The sequence below is a fragment of the Peromyscus californicus genome, unplaced genomic scaffold (assembly GCF_007827085.1).
Source record: "Peromyscus californicus insignis strain IS unplaced genomic scaffold, ASM782708v3 Scaffold_9__1_contigs__length_137607984, whole genome shotgun sequence".
In the NCBI taxonomy this organism is placed as follows: domain Eukaryota; kingdom Metazoa; phylum Chordata; class Mammalia; order Rodentia; family Cricetidae; genus Peromyscus; species Peromyscus californicus.
In genome coordinates, this window is record NW_026294617.1 from 43,175,794 (window position 1) to 43,181,953 (window position 6,160).

Consider the following 6,160-nt stretch of genomic DNA (forward strand, 5'->3'; position numbering starts at 1 on the left):
CTTTGACTCTAATAGACCTTGTACCTGAAGGGGACTGAACTGGCTGGTTTTACATCAGCCTGCCATAAGCTAGAGTCACCAGAGAGGAAGGAGCCTCAACTGAGAAAATGTCTCCATCAGATCAGACTGTAGTGTATTTTCTTAACTAGTGATTGATGTGGGAGGGCCCAGACCATTGTGGGTAAGAACTCCCTTGGCTTGTGGTTCTGGAATCTATAGGAAAGCAGGCTGAGTAAGGCATGGGAAGCAAGCCAGGAATCAGCACCCCTTTGTCGAATCAGCACCCCTTTGTCGCATCAGCATCAGCTCCTGCCTCCGCATTCCTGCCCTCTATGAGTGCCTGCCGTCAATGTTTTTGATGATGAACTGTTTTATGGAACTGTGAGTGAAGTAAGCCCTTTCCTCCCCAAGTTGCTTTTGGTCATGGTGTTTCATCACAGCAATAGAAACCCTAACTAAGACAGGATTGTGGTCAGTTTCCTTTCTGGACCAATGACTACTCTTCTTTTATTATATTTAACAGTGTGGAGTGGGGAATATATTTGGTCACCATCGCTGATCTAGGAATCTAGATGAAGACACATGTGATTAACATCTGTCTGGTTGCCTTTTGCCTACATTGTCAGAGCTCTGTGGAAATGGCACTTGGATGTCTGTCAGGGGAAAAAAAACACTTACTTTGACAGGTACCAAAATAGCTTGTCATTGCCTCCTTGGACAGTATTATTATTACTCAAAAGATGTACTACTTAATACTCTGGCAGTATAACTATTCAATAGATGTACTATTGAATCTAACCCTTGGAAAGGCTCACCCACAACCAGAGCATTCCTGACTTATTAGGACCCTCAGAGTAGTGGGAAAAGGATGCTTGTTTTAAAGAGCTCTGCTGTGTAATCAGAGGATTGGGACCCCAGGAAAGGAAGAGAGAGCCTGAGCAATAATCTACCTCCTGCACCTGGCTTGTTTCCTTTCCATGAGGTCTAAAGCAGATCATGGGCTTTGGTGTCTGAATCTCAGCATACATTAGCCATGTGAGCTCATGTCTCTTCACTTGTAAAGAGAACTGAATGAAAAAGTTGCCTGAGGAGTTATGATGGAAAATGACATGCTGAAATTGACCCATCAGTGTGCATTTCAGAAGATCCTTCCTGTGAGAACACAGAGATGGCTTTCTGTGGTCTTTGCTTTATCTTTGATGAGTTCCATGACATCTGGAGGATGCAATCACTGTGGCCCTGATAAAATACTTATATTCTGAAGATTCCCAAACTGGGTACCAGATGCTGCTACACAAATCAGGAGCCTCCTCAACCTGAATCTAATTCATGACCTAGGTGAAGAATGAGGAATGAAGAGCAATTTGTAAGTATAAAATGCTAGCTTTAAAATATAAATATAGTTTAAAATAATGTCATGATTTTATGGTCTCGAGCACAGAATTTTCTCAGAGGATTTAGACAAATCACTGTGTGTGTATTAAGCATACAATTGCCAAGGGTATCCTTGGCAACCAAAGGGTAATTGCTCAGGAACAACTGCCTTCTGGTAAGAAAGAGAGCCCAAGCATGAGTGAGGAATCATTCCAAAGCTTTCTGAGAAAACTGTAGACTAAGCCGTAAGCTCAGGAGGGATTCTTATGCTGTTAGCTGTTACGAGTGGTCACTCATCCAGTGTGACATTTTATTAGATGAAGTCAAACTCTGAAGGGCATCTAGGGAGAGAGCCCTCTGAGAATCAAGCTATTCAGTTAGTCTTGTCAGCAACATATTTAACTTATAAGGGGAGACTTTGTGAACGACCCACACTTCAGAAAATGAAGACTAGTAAGATATTTGGTGACTTAGATGCCATTTGAACAGGGTCATTTGCAGAAGAGTGTCACCTACAGGGTCACTTGTGAAGGTAAAACCAGCTGTGAGTAAGTGGGTATAGGCCCTCAATTCATCAGTAAGCTAGTATACAGACTTTCATTTGGGATCATGAGCAAAACCATCACACTAACATACTAAAATGGGCCTAGGAATTTTACAGGATGGGTATAATTAAGGGTTACTATTTTTTATAACTTTGCAAATTATTTTAAATTCAGAGAGAGTGAAATATTTAAACATAAACATAGCTGATATCATGAAGAATGGATTATATAAAAACATTAAAAATTTCTGTAATTATTTCTAAACACAAGTCATATCACATCTACCATATTCTTCCCATTATCCTCTCTTATCTTCCTCTACCTCTTATCCAATTCTTTCTTTTTCACAAATCTGCCTCATACTTTCATGCTGTGTGTGTGTGTGTGTGTGTGTGTGTGTGTGTGTGTGTGTGTGTGTGTGTGTGTTCCACTGCATTTAACTAAGATTGTTTGAGTAAGCATGCATGTGGGATTATTTACTTGACCAAGGGTAATTTATCAGTAGATATACCATTGAGGAATATTCTTCTCCCTTCTCCAGAAATCATTATGTGATTATAACTTCTTAGGGAGTGGTGGGGACTTAAGAGCCCACTCCCATCCATGATGGAATGCTTACAGTTCAGTCTTATACAGGTAACTACTGCCTCTGTGAGCTCTTGGGTACAGCAACAATGTTGTATACAGAGGACAGCATAGCACAACACTCTTTCCTATCTTCCCATGCTTACAATATTTTTCTACTTTGTCTCCCTCAATGTTCTCTGACCTTAGAGTAGTTAGAAAAGATGTTCCATTTAGGCTGAACATTCAATAGTCACTTATTCTCAGCATTTAACCAGTTATGAGCCTATGAGTCTCTAAATTAACCATCGCCAATGGCAAACAGAAGCTTCTCTGACCAAGGTCTAGATTAATGCTAATCTATGGAAATAAAAATTTAGAAGGCACAACAGCAGTAGTGGATTCTCTCAGAAGCCTACAAATCTCCCCATTCATAGCTTTTGACTAGATTTGCGGTACCAGGCATGAATTCTGTCCTGGGAAGTGGGTCTCAAGCCCAGTCAGAAAGCAGTTGACTACCTCCAATAAAAGTCATGCCATTATTGTACCAGTGGGCACATCTTGCCTGGAAAGTTGATATTGTAGCTCACAAGGATCATGTTGTATACAGAGGACTGTGGTAATTTTTCTCCTCAAGGAGACTACATAGCACTTTCTCCTATTATGTAAGCTAGTCATTGGTGAGGAAGCTTCTGCTTAATTTCAGGTGAGTTTCTATGTTTTGCAATCAAAGTGTGTGGTGTCATCAACAGTAGGGACTTTTCATCAAGTTATTCTGGGAAACCAAGAGTATAGGCAATGATTTGAGTTATTTTGTAGGCCCCTGAGACACACCTGACTAACATCTCATTGAGGGGTGGGTGTCTCATGCAGGACACTGGCATTTTTCAGTTAATAGCTTACAAATTCATGCCAAAGCATGTTAATGTGAATGATGATTAAAGTTACTAGTGGCACTAAAGCAATGGGAAGGGAATATAACTTGCATTTTATTTGTTTGTTCACCTGTAGTACTGGGCACAGAATCTATGGTTTTGTTCATGCTAAGCAAACACTGCACCACCAAACCATATCCTCAGCCCTGCATTGTATATCTTATAGAACTACAAGTGCAAATATAGAAGAAACAGAAAACAGAGAGAAACGGAAATAAAGGAGAGGGTGGGTGACTCAGCTGGCACCCTAGGTGTGGATTTGGTGTAGTTTAGCCAAACTGCTGTTCTGGCGAGGCTTGTCTTCTATCAAATACTAGTGACAGATCTCATATGGGCCAAGGATCCTTAGTCAGATGTGCTCCCTCAAGTCGTTCAGTAAATCTAAACAGAAGGCAAAAGGTGACACTTTCATATTTGTTATCTCATTACTAAATTGAACAACCATCTATATTATTTAAATTAACAACTCCAATTTCCTTGAGGGGAAGCCAAAGTCCAAGAGGTTCAAATAGCAAGATAATTTTTGTTATTGTTATTGTTTTAAAGCAACAGATCAAATTTTTTTAAAGATATATTTAGTTTACTTTATGTGTATGAATGATTTGCTCAGACACATATATGTGTACCATATTTGTGCCTGTTGAATCCCTTGTAACTGGGTTTATGAATGATTGTGAACTACTATATAAGTGATAGGAACTGAACTCAGATCTGAACAAGAGCAACAAGTATTCTTAACCACCGAACCATCTCTCTAGCCACAAGTAACAAGATCTCATGTGGTTAAATTCTTTTAAAATATTTCTACTCATTCTGAATTTCATACAGTGTATTTTGATTGTATTCAATCCCACTTCTCCTCCTAATGCCTTCCAAATCTACCTCCACCTCTCTACCTTCCCCAAATTCATGGTTTTTATTTTGGTCTTATTAACCCATTGAGTCTAACTTGTTCTTTCCATGGACTCCTGGGTAAGGGGTCAGCCTACTAGGAGCCATACTCTTAAAAAAAAGCTGAGTCGCCTTCCCCCAGAATCCATTAGCTATTCACATCTCCTTTGTTAGGAATGGGAACTCATGAACACCTTCCTCTTCCATGCTAGGATGTTCCCTGGCTCGATAGTGTGCAGAGCTTGTGCAGGTAACCATGATCTCTGTGAGGACATGAGTGTAGCAGTCCTGTCCTGTCTAGAAGACATGGGTTTGTTCCAGTCCTCCCTGAACTCTGATTCTTAATGCTCTCACTATCTGATGATACCCAAGTCTTGGCAAGCAGGTTATGAGATAAATGTCTCATTTGTGGCTGCACAGACACTTCTCAGATGAAGTCTTAGAGCTCCACTAATATACAGATAGAGATAAGAATTTAGAGGAAAGTTTGATATTTTATCTGTTCAGCAGAATAATACTAGTATGTTCACTCTTAGGGCCTATAAAATCCCCAGCCTTCCAAATCTATGTATGTTTGTCTTCCTGTGGAGCAGGCTTTAAACCCAAATCAGAAAGGTATACTATAATATTCATGCCACTATTGTACCCATGAGTATATCTTGCCAAGGCAGAAATGACTGCATTTCACAGGGTCCATAGTTGAGGAAGACTTTAGATGACTTGTTTAACCCCAGCAGCCTGCATAGCATTTTCTAGTACCATGAAAGCTGGCCAGCATGAAGGAAGCTTCCTGGTGAGTATCAACTTCACACCCTGTGACCAGTGTGTGTGTGGTATCTTCATCAATAAGGTTTTACCATCAAGTTCTCATGGGCAACAAAGAGCAATGGTAATAGCCTGTATTGTTTCAGGGATTTCTGGGACACCTCTGACCCAGAGGGGAGATATCCCACACCCAGCACTGGGCTTTTTATTTAGCAACATGTGGCTTCAGGGGTAAACATACTCCCCTGAGTAGGTAACTCAAACTAAATCCTTTTATATAATATAAATTATATGTGTATGTATTATTTTTATGAAGCTTATAAAATACTAGGCTTCCATATAGCCTTTTCAAACATTAGTTATTCCTCCCACAGTAGATGAATTCTTTAGCAAGCTATTGAAATCCATTGTCTTTGCTTCAGAAACACGTTTTTTTTTTGTACATGTCCTCTAGGTGTGGCTGCTTGTGTAGTTCTAAAGAAGGGTGTAACTGTAGCTGACAGTGTAAGAATAGAACAAAAGGGAAAGAAATGAAGGCATAGAATAGTCTGGTTTCATGACTGGCAGACTGGGAGCTATGGCATTAGAGATGACCCCACTTGAGGTGACTTTTCAGTAACATCAGATTGTGTAGGGGAGAAGTAACATGTTCTAAAAAAACTACAGTGGGTAACATGGAGGGTAAACTACAGCAAAGATGCATGCAAGACTCTCAGGAGCATGTGGTTAGCTTACCTCCATTTGTATGTTTCCAAAGATAGGAAATACATCTAAAGATCAATGGATGCTAAGATAAAAAAAAAGTACTCCATTTATTTAATATACACATATAAAATGAGTGTTTAGTGACATATTGGAGATATTGCTTAGATATGAGGTTGGAGTAGCACTTTTTATCATCCATCTCAAACTAAATTTTAAGACCTACATAGACAAAAGTCCTGGAAGAGTAAATTAGGAAAAGAGAGGAAGAGAGACAAGATGGGAAGTATTGGGAACAGATGAGGGTGGAGGGAGAAAGAGTGTGAGAGCGACTGGGACTACTGAGTGGACTGAGAGCTGGGCTCATTCGTTCATGTTTGTATA